This window comes from Hemitrygon akajei, chromosome 3 (assembly GCF_048418815.1).
Source record: "Hemitrygon akajei chromosome 3, sHemAka1.3, whole genome shotgun sequence".
NCBI lineage: Eukaryota > Metazoa > Chordata > Chondrichthyes > Myliobatiformes > Dasyatidae > Hemitrygon > Hemitrygon akajei.
In genome coordinates this window covers 112,784,481-112,802,035 of record NC_133126.1, presented here as the reverse complement: position 1 = coordinate 112,802,035, position 17,555 = coordinate 112,784,481, and the positions used below count along the sequence as shown (strand labels likewise).

Genomic DNA, 17,555 nt, shown 5'->3' with positions numbered 1-17,555 from the left:
TTTCATCATCTAAATCATTTATATACAGCATAAAAAGAAGCGGTCCCAACACCGAACCCTGCGGAACACCACTATTCACTGGCAGCCAACCAGGAAAGGATCCTTTTATTCCCACTTGCTGCCTCCTACCAATCAGCCAATCCTCTAACCATGTTAGTAATTTTCCTGTAATAGCATGGGCTCTTAACTTGGTAAGCAGCCTCATGTGTGGCACCTTGTCAAAGGCCTTCTGAAAGTCCAAATATACAACATCCACTGCATCCCCTTTATCTATCCTACTTGTAATCTCCTCAAAGAGTTCCAACAGGTTCGTCAGGCAGGATTTTCCCTGAAGGAAACCATGCTGACTTTGTACTATCTTGCCCTGTGTCACCAAGTACTCCATAACCTCACCCTTAACAAATGACTCTAACACCTTCCCAACCACTAAGGTCAGGCTAACTGGTTTTTAATTTCCTTTCTGCTGCCTTCCTCCTTTCTTAAAGAGTGGAGTGACATTTGCAATTTTCCAGTCATCTGGCACCATGCCAGAGTCCAAAGATTTTTGAAAGATCATTTCTAATGCTACCTCCTTCAGAACTCTAGGATGCAGTTCATCTGGTCTGAATGACTTATGTACCTTTAGGTCTTTCAGCTTTTTGAGCACCTTCTCTCTTGTAATAGTAACTGCACGCATTTCTCTTCCTTCACACACTGCAACATCTGGCACACTGCTAGTGTCTTCCACAGTGAAGACTGATGCAAAATACTCATTTAGTTCATCTGCCATCTCCTTGTCCCCTGTCATAATTTCTCCTCATTTTCTAGTGGTCCTATATCCACTCTCATTTCTCTTTTATTTTTAACAACTTGAAATAACTTTTACTTTCCACTTTGATATTATTTGCTGGCTTGCTTTCATATTTCATCGTTTCCTTTCTAATGATTTTTTTTTAGCTGCTGTCTGTAGGTTTTTAAAAACTTCCCAATTGTCAATCTTCCCACTAATTTTTGCTTTGTTTGTATGCCCTTTCTTTTGCTTTTACAATAACTTTGACTTCCCTTGTCAGCCACGGTTGTACTATTTTACCATTTGAGTATTTCTTCATTTTTGGAATGCATTATGTCCTGCACCTTCCTCATTTTTCCCAGAAACTCACACCATTGCTGCTCTGCTGATGTCCTTGCCAGTAGCGCCTTCCAATTTACTTTGGCCAACTCCTCTCTCATGCCACTGTAATTTCCCTTACTCCGCTGAAATACTGCTACATCAGACTTCACGTTCTCCCTATCAAATTTCAAGTCAAACTCATTCATATTGTGATCACTGGTTTCTAAGGGTTCTTTTACCTTAAACTCCCTAATCACCTCCAGTTCATTACATAACACCCAGTCCGGTATAGTTGATGCCCTAGTAGGCTCAATGACAAATTGCTCTAAAATCCCATCCCTTAGGCATTCAACAAACTCGCTCCCTTGGGATCCATTATTTTCCCAATCAACCTGCATATTAAAATCTCCCATGACTACCATAACATTGCCTTTTCTATTTCCTGTTATAATCTGCAGTTCACCTCCCAGTCACTGTTGGGAGGCCTGTATATAAATGCCATCGATGTCCTTTTACCCTTGCAGTTTCTTTACTCAACCCACAAGGATTCAACATCTTCCAATCCTATGTCACTTTTTTCTACTGATTTGATGCCATTCTTTACCAGTAGAGCCACACCAAGCCCTCTGTCTACCTTTGTATCCCTCCAATATAATGAGTAACCTTGGATATTTAGCTTCCAACTACAACCATCCTTCAGGCATGATTCAGCGATGGCTGCAGCATTATACCTGGTAATCTTAAAGCTGAGGGTTTAAAACTGTCACTGGGCAAATGCCAGTTCTGTAAAACATCAGTCAACTATGACAGACACATAATCTCTCAGAGGTCCTTCTAAAACAGAGGCAGTAACAACCTGGCCAAGACCCAGGGTTATGAGTGCTCTGTGCTCATTCCTTGCATTCTGTGGGTACTACTCCAGGGATTTTGAATCAATCCCTGTATGGTTATCTTCCCTCAGTGAAGAAAGAGAGGGAGTCTAATGGAGAAGAAGCCAAGGCTTATCTTGATGCTTTGGAGCCTTTTGGGGAAAGATAGGATTCTAAGTGGGAATAGGCATTTCAAACACTTACAGTTACTGACTGAAGCACCTGTGTTTTCCTTTGCAAACCCCCATTCCCGTATGTATTTCTCAAGAATGCTAGCCGTGAAGAGTTAGGCGGTGTTTTCTGTCAAGACCAAGGTGAAAGCCTGAGATCTGTTGCTCTTACTAGCTGGAGTTTGTCACCATATGAATGGAACTATCTTGCTCACAAACTGGAGTTTTTGGCATTGAAAGACAAACTCAATAGCTATCTACATGGTGCCCAGTTCGAGATAAGAACTGACAACAACCCACTAACTTGTATTGTGACCTCAGAAACATTGGGTGCCACAGATCATCGCTGGGTGGCGGCGTTATCTGTCTATAATTTCAGCCTTAAATACTGGCTGGGAAGTCAGAACATTGATCTGGATGTGTTATCACAGTGCTCTTATGAGATGCCGGTAAATGACGATGAGAGGGAAGTCATTCCTGTCTCAGGTGTTAAAGCTATGTGCCAGTTTTCCACAGTTAGATAGATAGATAGATACTTTATTCATCCCCATGGGGAAATTCAACTTTTTTTCCAATGTCCCATACACTTGTTGTAGCAAAACTAATTACATACAATACTTAACTCAGTAAAAAATATGATATGCATCTAAATCACTATCTCAAAAAGCATTAATAATAGCTTTTAAAAAGTTCTTAAGTCCTGGCGGTAGAATTGTAAAGCCTAATGGCATTGGGGAGTATTGACCTCTTCATCCTGTCTGAGGAGCATTGCATCGATAGTAACCTGTCGCTGAAACTGCTTCTCTGTCTCTGGATGGTGCTATGTAGAGGATGTTCAGAGTTATCCATAATTGACCGTAGCCTACTCAGCGCCCTTCGCTCAGCTACCGATGTTAAACTCTCCAGTACTTTGCCCACGACAGAGCCCGCCTTCCTTACCAGCTTATTAAGACGTGAGGCGTCCCTCTTCTTAATGCTTCCTCCCCAACACGCCACCACAAAGAAGAGGGCGCTCTCCACAACTGACCTATAGAACATCTTCAGCATCTCACTACAGACATTGAATGACGCCAACCTTCTTAGGAAGTACAGTCGACTCTGTGCCTTCCTGCACAAGGCATCTGTGTTGGCAGTCCAGTCTAGCTTCTCGTCTAACTGTACTCCCAGATACTTGTAGGTCTTAACCTGCTCTGACCCAATAGAGCTGTTGATCATTTAGATGTTTATAGTCATGCAATTCTACAAGTATAATGCTAACTGATCATGCTGAATACGAAGCAGTCGCCTGCCTTGAGCCGTCCTGCTGAATTGCCAGTAGCACAGCAAGATGAGCTTTGTATAGGTGAACTCTGGTCAGCCATTTTCAAGCGAGATTTTTCAAAAGTTGAGAAGACAAAACATACCAGTATACCGCTACCTATGAGAGAATGGGAAAAACTGGAGTTGAGGAGCAAAGTCTTATACAGGTCTACCTCTCCTCCAAACAGAACAACATTTTCTGTTGATTTTTGCCTGATGTCACTTCACGATGCCTCAGGTCATCTGGGATTTGACAAGATATATGGACTAGTCAGAGATCATTTCTATTAGCTGCAAATGAAGCCTGAAGTTGAAGATGACCGTAAATCATGCATTAGTTGTATTCAGAGAAAGATGCACCTGAAAGAGCTGCTCCATTGTCTGACATGCAAAGCAGAGGCCCACCTCACCTCGTGTGTATGGATTAGAGATAGTCAGCATGCCTTTGAGCATGGAGCAATTCGTGTTTCGCAGGTGTGAAGGAGTGCCAAGACGATTGCTGAGAGCAGGGTTGTAATTGTTGCCTGTATGGGCTTTGACAAGGTCCTGCATGGTACGCTGGTCTGGAAGGTTAGATCAAATGACTGAGTTAGCCAATTAAATATAAAAATAGCTTGGTATTAGGAGTCAGAGGGTGGGAGTGGAGGATTGTGTTACAGACTGGAAGTTTGTGACCAGGGGTATGCCATAGGGATCAGTGCTGGGTCCACTGTTATTTGGTATCTATATTAGTGAATTGAATGTTTATTGAATGAGAATGTAGTTGGCATGGTTAGTAATTTTTTACATGACTCCAAAATTGGTGTAATTGTGAACAGTGAAGGAGGTTACTGAACAATTTCTACTTAAACAGGTGAACTAGGCTTGTGGGCCAAGGAATGTCAGATGAAATTAACAATGCCAAGTACAAGAGCAGGACTTGCACAGTAAATGGCAGGGTTCTGGAGAGTTGGTATACAGGTTGCAGAAGAAGGTGTTTGACATGCTTGCCTTTATCAGTCAGTGCATTAACTACAAGAGTTGGGGCGATCATTACAACCCAGAGTTCAAAGTACATGTACAAGTTATCCTCTCTGGTTCAAGAGCCCAATAGTTGAGGGGTAATAACTATTCCTGAACCTGTTGGTGTGGGTCTGACGCTCCTATACCTTCTTCCTAATGGTCGCAATGAGAAGAGAGTGTGGCCTGGTTGGTGAGGGGGACCTTGAAGATGGATGCTGCTTTCTTGTGACAACACTCCTTGTATATGTGATCAGAGATGGGGAGGGCTTTTATCCATGATGGATGGGCATCATTTTTGTAGGCTTTTCTGTTCAAGGGCATTGGTGTTTCCATACCAGGCCATGATGCAACCAGTCAGTATACTCTCCACGACACATCTACAGCACTGTGCAAGTCTAAGGCATCCTAGATTTTTTACGTGGGTTCCGATGGCATGGCCTTTGAAGAGCTCTGATCTCAACATCATCGTGACTGTCTTGGATTACTTGGAGAGTCAGATGCAAGCGAGGCAACCAAAATCTGCAGAAGAACTGTGAAGTTCTCCAAGATGATTGGAACAACCAACCAGCCAATTTTCTTATAAAACTACACAGCAGTAGCAAAGAGAATTGATGCAGATTTAAAGGCAGAGTGGTCACACCAAATATTGATTTCATTCAGCTTTTTACTGCTTACAGCTCTTTATAGTAATTTTTTTTGATACTGAGAAATTTTCACTATTTTTGAAAGCATCTTTGCTTTACAGAATTTTTTACGTGTTTATAGTTACATTACTGTTTTTAAGTTTATCAAAGTTTTAGATGATATGCCAAATCTTTGCAAACTCATAAGAAAGTAGAGCTGCTTCTTTATAATGCCGTATATGTGCTGAACCCTAGACAGATCCTCTGAAATGATAACACCAAGGAATTTAAAGCTGCTGACCATCTCTGCCTCTAATCCCCCAGCAGGTTCATGAACCTCTGGTTTCCTCCTCCTGTAATCAATAGTAATGGACAGCGAATTTTTTTGAAAGTGTTGCTTCTTTAGAATTTTATTGTGATTGAAGCTGAACACAATTTCAGACTACTTGTATCATGTAGGAATTCGGGAAAACAAGTAATTAGCTTTTATTGAATATCATGCATTTAATTGCATAACAGTACTGATGATTTGCCATAGTTCAACTGAATTAAAAATGATGATTTTCATTTGTACTCAGTGCCTGAGGCTTCTTGCTTGTGTTCAACAATAATCAGCCAGCATTGATGGATGCCAGTTGTTGTGATACTGTTTCTCCATGACTGCAATGTCCTGGTGAAAACTTACACCGTGCTTGTCACTCTCAGCACCAACATTTGCAGGGAAGAAGTCTAAATGGGAATGTAAAAAATGAATCTTTAGTGACATGTTGCACTTCCTGGTTTTGTATACTTGAAACATCAGTCAACCAGCTACATGTAGTTTGGTGCTCTATTGTTTACCAAGAAAAATTTCACCAACATCTATGAATGCCTTCCATGTGATTTTCTCTGGTCCCATGAGTAGTTCTTTGAATTGCTCGTCATTGATGCCTTGTTTGATTTGTGGACCAACAAAACACCTGCCTTAATCTTGGCATCAGTTAGTCTGGGAAACACCTGTCTCAAATATCGAAATTCTTCATGGATATTTTTGTGCCTGTTGACATCTTTACAGTCTTGAGCCAAGCAACTCTGCTTTTGCCTTTGACAAAACCAGGTGTCTGACCAGGTCATTTAATTCAGATTGAGTTATCAGATGAGGCTTGACATAAAGGGTTCAAAATCTGTATCAGTATCAGTGTTATTTTCCATCCTTGGCTCGTGCACCATAGCATATTCGTCTGCCTCCTCTAGACTCCATGTCTCTATTGGCTTCAATACTGGAAGGCTATCGTTATGTGGCACAGGTGTCATGGCTGAAGGGAGATTGGGGTATTCAAAGGATTTCTTGTTTTTAGCAAAGAAACCAGATACACTAGTCAGACAGAAGTAGCTGTCTGTCACATAATCCTCCTGCTCTCGCCATATCCTCGGGATAGTGAATGGCTTTGACTTCCAAGCCCCTCTGAGCCAAGCTCCAAGGTCAACAGCACATGTTGTGCAACAAATGTGAGGAGCCCAGGCTTTGTCTTGGTCACCAATTTTACACCCAAAGTAGAGCTCGTAGGCTTTCATAATAAGAGGAATCAAGAGTCGTAGTCATAAAGAAGTACAGCACAGCAGACCCTTCAGCCCATCTAATCCATTCCAAAAACATTGAAGCTGCCTACACCCATTGACCTGTTCCAGGACCATAGCCCTCCATACCCATACCATCCATGTACCTATCCAAACATCTCTTAAACGTTGAAATCGAGCTTGCATGCACCACTTGTGCTGGCAGCTCATTCCACATGCTCACGACCCTCTGAGTGAAGAAGTTTCCCCTCATGTTCCCCTCAAACTTCTCATCTTTCATCCTTAACCTATGACCTCGGGTTGTAGTCCCACCCAATCTCAGGGCGAAAAAGCCTGCTTGCATTTACCCTATCTATACCCAACATAATTTTGTATACCTCAATCAAATCTCTCAAGCTTCTACATTCTAAGGAATAATGTCAATCTTTCCTTACAACTCAGGTCCTCAGACCTGGCAACACCCTTGTAAATTTTCTCTGCCCTCTTTCAACCTTATTTACATCCTTCCTCTGTCATGCTCTGTCTTAGAGATTCAAGTATGTACTCACCACAACTACAATAGAAAGTACTGTGACTGTAGCAACATTGGCAGCACATTTTACTGTTACAAATACGCTTGAAAATTTGATTAATTTATTATGAGTATGCACAATATGCTATGCATGCATCAAGGTGATTGCAAACTGATATACATGTAAATGCAATGCATAGAACAGAAATGTGCATGATGCCTTTCTAAAACCTGTCCTGCCATGCAGAATCTGCCCTGCCTGAGCATGCCCAGGCCTGAACAAGATAGAAAACTTCTCAGCTTACATTGTGAGCAGTATTTTAATCAACTTGAATTATGAATTAAAATAACAAATATTGGCAATTTAAAAAAAAAAAGGTTAATGATTGGAATATTTCATGGTGATTTTCATGATCAGCAGTCCAAAATCTATAAGATACACCCAAAAGTATTTAGGGAGCAAAATCTTGCTTGTCCGGTGTAATCATCTCCTTGGTCTTGCTGACACTGAGTGCGAGGTTGTTGTTGTGACACCACTCAGCCAGGTTTTCAGTCTCCCTCCGATTCTTCACCATTTTGACTTGCCCAATGACAGTGGTGTTGTCAGCAAACTGAATTATGGCATTGGAGCTGTGCTTAGGCTCATAGTCATAAGTAATATGTGAGTAGAACAGGGGGCTAAATGCACAGCCTTGTGCTGAACCTCTGCTGATGGAGATTGTGGAGGAGATGTTGTTGCCAGTCCAAACTGACTGGGGTCTGCAAGTGAGGATATCAAGGATCCAGTTCCATAAGGAGGTATTGAGGCCTACATCTTGGAGGTCATTGATTAGTTTTGAGGGGATGATAGTATGCAGCACTCTAGTCAATGGGGTATGCAAATTCACTGTACAGGTGCCCCAGGGTTGAGTGAAGTGCCAGGGAAATGACAGCTGCTGTTTACCTGTTGTGACAGAAGGCAAATTGAAATGGATCCAAGTCACTTCTCAGTTGGAGTTGATGTGTGTTTCATCACCAACCTCTCAAAACACCTCATCGCAGTGGATGTAAGTGCTACTGGATGATAATCGTTGAGACAGGTTACCATGTTCTTCCTGAGCACTAGTATAATTGAAGCCTGCTTGAAGCAAGTGTGTACCTCAGACTGCAAAAGCAAGAAGTTAAGGATCTCAGTGAACACTCCAGCCAATTGCTCAGCACAGATCTTCATACTTGGCTAGTTACCCTGCCCGGGCCAGATACTTTCCATGGTTCACCCTCCTGTAATCACAGGATCATCGGGGGCTGTGGGAATTCGTGAAGTTGCCTCCTTGTTTTGTCAGTTAAAGCCAGCATAAAAAGGGATTGAGCTCATCTGGGAGTGAAACCTTGTTGTCTCATGTCACTTGGTTTTACTTTGTAGGAGGTGATGGTGTTCCAGCCCAGTCACGGCTGTTAAGCATCCTTCTGCAATTCCAGTTTGGTCCAGGTTTGCTACTTTGTGTGGAAGGTGGCTTTCTGGAGGTTGTATCTGGATCTCTTGTACCTTACTTGCTCGCCAGACCTAAACACCACTGATATGGCTGTCAGCAGATCTCTTGGTTCATCCAAGGCTTCTGGTTGGGGAAGACTCTGAATGGTTTTGTGGACACACTTGTCCATGACTGTCTTTATGAAGTCTGCGATGACCATTCATATTTGTTTAGATCCTCTGAGTCCTTGAATATGGCCCAGTCCAGTGACTCAAAGCAGTCCTGTAACCACTCCTCTGCCTCCCGTGACCACCTCTTTGTTGTCCTTACTTCCCGAGCCTTGTTCTTTAGCAAGAGGACAGCCAAATGATCAGATTTCCTGAAGTATGGTCTAGGGATGGAAAGGTAGGCATTCCTAATTATAATATAACAGTGGTTGAGTGTGTTGGGACCCTTTGTGCTACAGGTGGTATTTGGATGATAAATGGGTAGAGATTTCTTTAACTAAGCTTGATGAAGTCCCTGGCGATAATTTGAAGGGCATTGGGTAGGCTGTTTCTTGTTTTGATTATCACTGCACTTAATACTCGTGCTTGCTTAACATTGGCCTTTTGATATAAACGCTGGTTAGGGTCATGGGGAAGAACTCTCTTGATAAGTCAAATCATCGGCATTTAATTATTAGATGTTCCAGGTCGGGGGAACAAGAGTGTGACAAGACTGCCACATCTGAGCACCATGAGGACTTTATCAGAGTCATGTCCTGAGTGAGCCAAGTCTCTGTGAAACACAGAATGCAGCAATTCCTCATTTCCCTCCAATACAGCAATTTTGTACTTGGGTCCTCAGTCTTTTTCTCTGGCGACTGTAAATTTGCTAACAAGATGCTAGATAGAGGAAATTTTACACCTCAGCTTTTTAGTTTGGCTTGAAGTCCTCCCTTCCTCTGTCTTCATCCGCTGGAAGGTGCTGTACCTGCATCCCTGAGAGCCGAGTCTGCCAAGTTCTTCATCAAATCATAAAATTGCTAGTTCATTAAGACAGTTTAAAAGTATGTTATTTAAAGGGAAAATACAGGCTGCAGATTGCAACGATTGTAGTTCAGAAGAGGTATATCTAGAGGTTTCATGTGCAGCCAGCAAAACGACCCTATGTTGCCAATGTCATCTTGATCATCAAAATATTGGTAAGACCATGCTTTGCCTAATGTGTACAGTTTTGGTTAGTGAACTGTAGAAAGGATGTTATTAAGCTAGAAGGGTGTAGAAAAGATTCACAAGGATGGTATACCAGGATTGAAAGTCTTGATTTGTAAGGAGAGACTTGGTGGGCTGCTTTTTTTTCTTCCTTGAAGCATAGGAGACTGAAGTGGTAATCTTACAGAGGTTATAAAATCACGAGAGATGAATGGTCACAGATTTTTTTTCCTCATGGTAAGGCCATAGATTTAAAGTGACAGGAAGACCTTAGGGGCAACTTTTTCCATACGGAGGGTGGTGGGTTATGTGAAACAAGCTTCGAGAGAAAGTGATGGAGGAAAGTACAATTACAAAGTTTATAAAAGGCAGTTATTTTACATGTATAGAAAACATTTAGTGGGATGTGGGACAAATGCAGGCACACGCGACTTGCTCAGGTAGGCAGCTTGTTCAGCGTAGACAAGTTGGGTTAAAGGATGTGTTTCTGTGCTGCCTCTCTATCCTCTCACAACCTCTTGCCCTCAGTTTATAGATGCTTCATGAACAAAGAGATGGGAGAGGATAGAACACAGAACAGCACAGGAACAGGTCCTTCAACTCACCATGCTGTGCCAAGCCTATTAAATCAGTAATCAAATGTCCTACCAAATTAGTATCTTCCGCCTACACAATATCCATATCCTTCCACGTACCTATCTAAGAACATGTTGAACACCTCTATCATGTAAAACAAAATCCCTGCACTTCACCTATGAACTTACTAGCTCTCACCTTAAGAGCATGCTCTGGTATTAGACATTTCAACCCTGGGTAAAAGATACTGGGTTTCTATTCTGTCTGTGCCTCTCATAATCTTGTAAACCTTTACAGTATTAGATTGTCCTCTAGCCTCCGCCACTCCAGCGAAAACAATTCAAGGGCATCCAGCTTTTAAAGGCACATGCCCTGTAATCTAGGCAGCATCTTGTAAACCTTTTCTGCAGCCTCTGCCTTCCTATAATGGGGTGAGCAGAATCGAATGCAGCACACCGTATGCAGCCTGAGCCAAAAACTGCAAAATAACTCTTGGACTCAGTTCCTCGACTAATAAAGGTGGGCATATTTTCCACCATATCAACCTGCGTAGCTGCTTTTCAGGAGCTATGGACTTGGGCTTGAAGGTCCTTCTGCACATCGACACATTTAAGGGTCTTGCTATTAACAGTCCATTGTTCCTTTGCATTTGAGCTCCCAAAGTGCAACCATTTAGTTGGATTAAACCCCATTTCTCTGCCCATATCTAGTTCAAGTTGCTTTTATTGTCATTTTGACCATAAACTGCTGGTACAGTACATAGTAAAAATGAAACAACGTTCCTCCAGGACCCTGGTGCTACATGAAACAACACAAAACTACACTAGACTATGTGAGACAGCACAAGGCTACACTAGACTATGTAAAACAACATAAAAACTGCACTAGACCACAGAGCTGCACAGGACTACATAAAGTGCACAAAACAGTGCAGGGTAGTACAATAATTAATAAACAAGACAATAGGCACAATAGAGGACAGATTTCAATATAATAATAAATGATGTAGATGTCAGTCCAGACTCTGAGTATTGAAGAGTCTGATGGCTTGGGGGAAGAAACTGTTGCACAGTCTGGTTGTGCGAGCCTGAATGCTTCGGTACCTTTTGCCAGATGGCAGGAGGGAGAAGAGTTTGTGTGAGGGGTGTGTGGGGTCCTTCACGATACTGTTAGCTTTGCGGGTGCAGTGTGTAGTGTAAATGTCTGCAATGGCGGGAAGAGAGACCCCAATGATCTTCTCAGCTGACCTCACAATCTGCTGCAGGGTCTTGAGAACCGAGATGGTTGAAATTCCCGAACCAGGCAGTGATGCAGCTGCTCAGGATGCTCTCAATACAACCCCTGTAGAATGTGATGAGGATGGGGGGTGGGAGATGGACTTTCCTCAGCCTTCACAGAAAATAGAGGCACTGCTGGGTTTTCTTTGCTATGGAGCTGGTATTGAGGGACCAGGTGAGATTCTCCGCTAGGTGAACACCAAGAAATTTGGTGCTCTTAATGATCTACAGCTGATCTATACTCAGTGGCCACTTTAGCATGCACAGTGCGATTCTCTGCTATTGTAGCCCATCCACTTCATTTGACGTTTTGTGCTTTCTGCACACCACTAGTGTAATGTGTGGTTATTTGAGTTACTTTTACCTTCATGTCAGCTTGAACCAGTCTGGCCATTCTCCTCTGACCCATCTCATTAACAAGGTGTTTTTGTCCACAGAACTGCTGCTCACTTAATGTGCAAACACGAGGAAATCTGCAGATGCTGGAAATTCAAACAACACACACAAAATGCTGGTGGAACACAGCAGGCCAGGCAGCATCTATAAGGAGAAGCACTGTCGACGTTTCGGGCCGAGACCCTTCGTCAGGACTAACTGAAGAGAAAGATACTAAGAGATTTGAAAGTAGTGGGGGGAGGGGGAAACGCGAAATGATAGGAGAAGACCGGAGGGGGTGGGATGAAGCTAAGAGCTGGAAAGATGAATGGCGAAAGTGATACAGAGCTGGAGAAGGGAAAGGATCATGGGACGGCAGGCCTCGGGAGAAAGAAGGGGGGGAAGCACCAGAGGGAGATGGAGAACAAGCAAACAGCTAAATATGTCAGGGATGGGGTAGGAAGGGCAGGAGGGGCATTAACGGAAGTTAGAGAAGTCAATGTTCATGCCATCAGGTTGGAGGCTACCCAGCCGGTATATAAGGTGTTGTTCCTCCAACCTGAGTGTGGCTTCATCTTGACAGTAGAGGAGGCCATGGATAGACATATCAGAATGGGAATCGGACCTGGAATTAAAATGTGTGGCCACTGGGAGATCCTGCTTTCTCTGGCGGACCAAGCGTAGGTGTTCAGCGAATCAGTCTCGCCAATATATAAAAGGCCACACCGGGAGCACCGGACGCAGTATACCACACCAGCCGACTCACAGGTGAAGTGTCGCCTCACCTGGAAGGACTGTCTGGGGCCCCGAATGGTGGTGAGGGAGGAAGTGTAAGGGCTGGTGTAGCACTAGTTCCGCTTACAAGGATAAGTGCCAGGAGGGAGATCGGTGGGAAGGGATGGGGGGACGAGTGGACAAGGGAGTCGCGTAGGGAGCGATCCCTGCAGAAAGCAGAAAGGGGGGGGGAGAGAAAGATATGCTTGGTAGTGGGATCCCATTGGAGGTGGCGGAAGTTACAGAGAATTATACGTTGGACCTGGAGGCTGGTGGGGTGGGGAACCCTATCCCGAGTGGGGTGGCGGGAGGATGGGGTGAGGGCAGATGTGCGGGAAATGGGAGAGATGCATTTGAGAGTAGAGTTGATGGTGGAAGAAGGGAAGCCCATTTGTTTAAAAACGGAAGACATCTCCTTCGTCCTGGAATGAAAAGCCTCATCCTGAGAGCAGATGCGGTGGAGACGGATGAATTATGAGAAGGGGATAACATTTTTGCAAGAGACAGGGTCCATCCTCCAATCAGCCTCCAACCTGATGGCATGAACATTGACTTCTCTAACTTCCGTTAATGCCCCTCCTCCCTTTCTTACCCCATCCCTGACATATTTAGTTGTTTATTTTTTTCTCTCTCTCTCTGTCCATCACTCTGCCTGTTCTCCATCTCCCTCTGGTGCTTCCCCCCCCCCCCACCTTTCTTTCTCCCGAGGCCTCCCGTCCCATGATCCTTTCCCTTCTCCAGCTCTGTATCACTTTCGCCAATCACTTTTCCAGCTCTTAGCTTCATCCCACCCCCTCCGGTCTTCTCCTATCATTTCGCATTTCCCCCTCCCCCCACTACTTTCAAATCTCTTACTATTTTTCCTTTCAGTTAGTCCTAACGAAGGGTCTCGGCCCGAAATGTCGACAGTGCTTCTCCTTATAGATGCTGCCTGGCTTGCTGTGTTCCACCAGCATTTTGTATGTGTTGCTCACTTAATGTGTTTTTTTTTCTTGTTTTTTGCAACATTCTCTGTAAACTGTAGAGATTATTGTGCATGGAAATCGAAGGAGGTCAGCAGTTTCTGAGATACTCAAACTGCCCCATCTGGCACCAACACGTAGGTCACACTTCCCCATTCTGATGTTTGGTCTGAACAACAACTGAACCTCATGGCTATGTCTATGAGATTTTATGCATTGAGTTGCTGTCACGTAATTGGCTGATTAGATATTTGCATTAATGAGCAGGTGTACAGGTGTATAATTAATGAGCAGGTGTACAGGTGTACCTGAGAAAGCAGCTTCTGAGAGTAAATGCCATTATATTCTTTGGCAGTCTTCTACAACACCACCAACCTTTATATTGTCTGTAAACGTACCAACCTACTTGTCCAGTTTGTGATACATATATCACAAACAGCAGAGGTCCTAGTTTGGATCCTTGTGGAACAGCCTTTATCCTCTGTCTTCTATTGGCAAGCCAGTTCTGAATCCAAAACCGCTAATTCACTATGGATCCCACACAAGTTAATCTTCTGGATGAGCCTCCCATGAGGGACCTTCTGAGACACCTTAGTAAAATCCATGTAGACAACATCCACAGCTCTACCTTCATCAGTGATCTTTATCACCACCTCAGAAAAATCAATCAAGTTAGTAAGACATGGCTGGCCCCACACAAAGCCATGCTGACCATCCATAATTAGGCCATGGTTTTCCACATGCTCCTAAATCCTTGACTAAGAATCCTCTCCAGTGACTTGCCCACCACTGACGTGAGACTCGCTGGTTTCCAGGATTATCCCTATTTGTCTTGTTGAATACTGGAACAACATTGGCAACTTACCAGTCCTCCCAGACCTCACCTGCGGTTTGAGACGATGCAGGGATGTTAATGAAGGCCTCAGCAAATCTCATTTCTTGCATCTCTCAATAACCTGAGATGTATCCCAGCAGGCCCTAGGGAATTCTCCACCTTTCTGTTGTTTAAGAGACTCCATACTTCTCCCCTTTTTGTCTCAAATGTCCTAGCATATTAGCATGCTCCACACTGATCTTCCTATCCTCCATATCCTTTTCTTTGATAACTATTGATGCAAACTACTCATTTAGGATTTTACCCACATCCTCTTCATCCAAAAGTGGTTCTACCTGTTTCCTCTTGTTATTTAATCCAATTTGCCAAAGACTTTTCATGACCCTTCCTGGCATTCCTAATTCCGTTCTTGAATTCTTCTCTGGCTTCTTTAAAATCCTTAAGTTTGATTTTAGCTTCCTAAGCCTTACATATGTCTTTCTTCTTCTTGACTAAATTCAGCTCCTCTCTTGACATCCAAGGTTCCCTTCCACCAATAGTTGGCAAGCTTCCTCCACAGCAAATAGGCAATGCTCCTTGACTGATAGTTAGCAAGTTTCCTTGATAGCAGGAGACATTATGCTTGTTTGGCTGGTTGGGAAGATCTTCCAGGGCCCCTGGGCAAGATCCATTTGATGATTGTTGGTGAGGTTTGCCTGTTGTCAGTACCTCACCATTTATTTTGTTAGCAACCTGATTTTGCTATTACCTGATCAGGATTCTCTGTTGTTACATAGATTTCTCAGTTGGAAGTTGTGGAAATTCCTTTGTCGAGTATTAGCAAAGACATCAATTGTTAGAGGTTGGCAATATTCCACAACTTCCAGCTGGAAGGTACCATCTATACTGGTTAGAGTCAAAGCGCACTACAGCACAGAAACAGGTTTATCAGCCCACCTATTCTGCCTCATCCCATTGACCCATACCCAAACTATAGTCCTCTATACCTCCCTCATCCACAAAACAGTTCAAACTTCTCTCAAATGTTACAATTGAGCCCACATCTACCAGTTCCACACTCATATCACCCTCTGAGTGAAGTTCTTCCTCATGTTCCCTTTAACTATTTTGTCTTTCATCCAAAATCTATGATCTCCAGTTCTAGTATCACGCAGTCTGAGGAGTAAAACCCTGCATGCACACCCCTCATAATTTTGTACACCTCTATACCAAATCTCCCCTCATTCTCCTACTTACTCAACCTTTCCCTATAACTTAATTCCTCAACTCCCAACAATACTCTTGTAAATTTTCTGTGTAATCTTTCAATCTTATTGATATATTTCTTGTGGGCAGGTGATTAGGACTGCAAACAATACTCCAAATTTGGCTTCTTCAACATCTTATACAACTTCAATGTAACATCCTAACTCCCGGACTCAATGCTCTCAAAGACTTATCAAGAACAAAAACTCACTACAACGCTATTTACCTTTGACACCACTTTCAAGGAATTATGAATCCATTTTCCTAGATCCCTTTGTTCTAACGCACACTTCAGTGCCCTACCATTCACTGTGCAAGTCCTATCCTGGTTTGTCCTACTAAAATACAACAGCTCACACTTGTCTGCATCAAATTCTATCTGGTGTTCTTCATCCAATGTTCCCAGCTGGTCCAGATCCCACTGCAAGCTTTGATAGCCTTTATTACTGTCCACTACAGATGGCTTGATCTGCAAATTCACTGATCCAGTTTGCTATATTAACATCAAAATCATTAATATAAAGGACAAAAACAATGGACTCTGCACCTGTACCTGTGGCTCACCACTAGTCACAGGCCTCCAGTCAGAGAGACAACCATTTACTACCACTCTCTGTCTTCTCCCTCTAAGCCAGGGGATCCCAACCTTTTTCTGAGCCATGAACCAAACTCTTGAGCAAGGGGTCTGTGGACCCCTGGTTGGGACCCGCAGCTCTAAGCCAATGCTGAATTCAATTTACTACTTCACCCTGATTGCCAAGCGATTGAATCTTTTGGACCAGCCTCCTATGTGGGATATTGTCAAAGGCCTTGCTAAAGTCCATGCAGACAACATGGACTTCATCTTTACTGGGCACCTCCTCGAAAAACTCTGTAAATATTGATTAGGCATTAACAAAGCCATGTTGGCCATCCCAAATCAGACCCTAACTCTCCAAATGCTTATATACTTATAAATTATTCACCCCCCTGCCCCCGGAAGTTTTCATCTTTTATGTTTTACAAAATTGAATCACATTTGACTCTTTTGTGTCAAAGTGAAATCAAATTTCTACAAATTGTCTAAAGTTATTACAATTATTAAACAAACTAATTGATTGCGTAATTACTGACCTCCTTCAAGTCGGTATTTAGTAGATGCACCTTTGACAGCAATTACAGCCAATCTGTGTAGATAAGTCTCTATCAGCTTTGCAAATCTGGTACTGCAATTTTTCATCATTCTTCTTTACAAAACTGCTCAAGCTCTGTCAGATCGCATGAGGATCATGAATGAACAGCCTTTTCAAATCCAACCACAAATTCTCAATTGGATTGAGGTCTGGACTCTGACTGGGCCACTCCAGGACATTAACTTTGTTGTTTTTAAGCCATTCTTGTGTAGCTTTGGCTTTATGCTTGGGGTCATTGTCAGCTGGAAAACAAATCTTCTCCCAAATCACAGTTCTCTTGCAGACTGCATCAGGTTTTCCTCCAAGATATCCCTGTATTTTGCTGCATTTATTTTACCCTCTACCTTCACAACCTTCCAGGGCCTGCTGCAGTGAAGCATCCCCACAGCACGATGCAGCCACCACCATGCTTCGCGGTAGGGATGGTGTGTTTTTAATGATGTGCAGTGTTTGTTTTATGCCAAACGTAACATTTAGTCTCAATCGTGTAAGTTTTTTATCAGCAGGGGTTTTCTTTTTGCTGCTGTCCCATCTCCAAGCGATGAAGCAGTTGTCGTGTGTGTAGTTTCTC

At 43.1% G+C, this 17,555-nt stretch overlaps 1 protein-coding gene across 6 annotated transcripts in view; it reads left to right on the top strand.

The window, feature by feature from the left end:
- Window positions 1-17,555, top strand: part of LOC140725299 (anoctamin-7-like) — a 209,795-nt gene that overhangs the window by 13,222 nt on the left and 179,018 nt on the right. Inside the window, exon 1 of one of the 6 annotated variants that reach the window (XM_073040597.1) lies at window positions 13,767-13,869. The exons of 4 other annotated variants lie outside the window; for them this stretch is intronic. The gene's annotated coding sequence lies outside the window, so the exon portion shown is untranslated. Of the gene's footprint in view, window positions 1-13,766; window positions 13,870-17,555 lie in introns of those variants that run through there. One more of the 6 variants, XM_073040596.1, reaches the window with a different exon arrangement.